The sequence below is a fragment of the Leptopilina heterotoma genome, unplaced genomic scaffold (genome assembly GCF_015476425.1).
Source record: "Leptopilina heterotoma isolate Lh14 unplaced genomic scaffold, ASM1547642v1 Lhet_228, whole genome shotgun sequence".
In the NCBI taxonomy this organism is placed as follows: domain Eukaryota; kingdom Metazoa; phylum Arthropoda; class Insecta; order Hymenoptera; family Figitidae; genus Leptopilina; species Leptopilina heterotoma.
The window spans coordinates 2,151,556-2,153,360 of NW_025110946.1; positions in this window are offsets into that span (position 1 = coordinate 2,151,556).

Consider the following 1,805-nt stretch of genomic DNA (forward strand, 5'->3'; position numbering starts at 1 on the left):
TCAAGCCGAGTTGCGCGAGCCTTTTCTCCACCCGAAACTATCAACTGGATGTCTCAACTGCGTCCAGGAAGACCACAGCCAGTATTCCCGCACAGATAAGTACAGCGGAAAATTCTGCCAAGAATGCTCAGCAGTAGGATTCAACACCTGTGACTGTCCTTGGCCACATTTCTCTAAAGGAATTCCAAAGATTCCAGAAAGCCAGAGATGCCGTCGCTGCAAGCAGTCCAAAGATTTGCCAGACCCCGCCTGCCCACTCTGCAGAAAAGCGATCAAAGCGCAAAATACCAAAAAGCGCTACGATCTCGCTGTGAAATTAGAAAAGACATCAATATCGAAGCCCAAAGCGCAAATCAACCGCGCTTTTGCTAGTTCATCTCACGCTACAGATGACAACGCCACCCTTAATGGTACGTCCAAGGGAGAAATAAAAAAGCACACCAACCCTACACTAACCATAACGACTCTCTCTGTCTTGAGAGAGGTCCAATCCGTTAACCAACCAATCTTGGTGCTTCCGACGAACAACGAGGACTCTGATTCATCGTCTACTAATTCCACATCGCAAGCCACCAGAAGAGGTTAATCGCGTTAAAGACACTAAGTGTTAAGTTATGTGACTACACCAAAGTGCAGTACTATTAATGTAAAAAAAGAAGTTTCTACCTCGTTAACGTGCCGTTGGACACTTTTCATGTTATATTTAGATTATCGCGCCGTTGCGCAATTATTGTCAAGATTGAGATAATATATTTTAGCATATTCTACTCAAAAGAATTTATACGATGCGCTGTTGCGCACTCAATAAGCAAGCGTTGAGCGATGCCTCATTATTACTTACTATTAAACAAAATTTCAAACAAATTATTTTTTTACTCCCACCAAGCAAAAGCTTCATTTTTCTTTTCAAAGTAGAATTATTTTAGTTATTTTGCAGAGACGCTCGATGGGGCGAAATCGTTACCGGGAGGACGATTAGTTGGACTGAGGAGCTACCGACAACTTCACCTTCGAAAGGGGGAATGTGACGACCCAGGTCGACCCACCATTTGTTTTACAAGTAATGTTGTCGTTGGCTTCTCCCATATTTAAATATTCGCGCATTTATTTACTAAATGCCAAATGGCTGCTCATATGCTACCTCGAGCAGACGACAAAACCACGTTTTCTCACTGCCGGCGTCGTTAGCATATTTCGCGCCTTCAGAGCTAAGCAAGCTTCTGGCGAAATCTCGTGCTGCGTCACGACTTTATGCGCGTCTTTTTTATGAATTATTTTCAGTTCATTAAATAAAAGTCATTTTTTACTAAATAATTTCTTTGAATTATTTATTTCTGCGCGTGTGGTGATTTCTTTTGCCAATTCATAGGATTAATTCTCAAGGTCCACATCGCCGAGACATTTCTAGAGACTACACATCGACCGGTAAGTCCACTGATTTTCCTTCTCGATTTGCTCTTTTCTCGTCTCTGCGAGGCATTGTTCGCTGCTTCCAGTGGACCTTTTTTACCAGCACTCAAGTATCCTGTGGAAACATCATCGCTGTGCTCCCGATACGAGTCTTACTCACACCCAGAGATATTTTTCGCGACCTATTTATTCACTTTTTAAAATCGTGTCCGGGTTGTCACATAGTTAAACCCTCTCTTTAATGCAAGTTGAAATAAACAAGTAAACACAAAACTTTAATAGAATACGCACTTTAAAATTTATGTGTCCGGCGCGGCTTTGGATCTTCCCCTATACATTTAAGGAAAATAAGAATTTTGCTTAAAGGAAACTTTAAGTAGGGAAAAGGCTTGCAG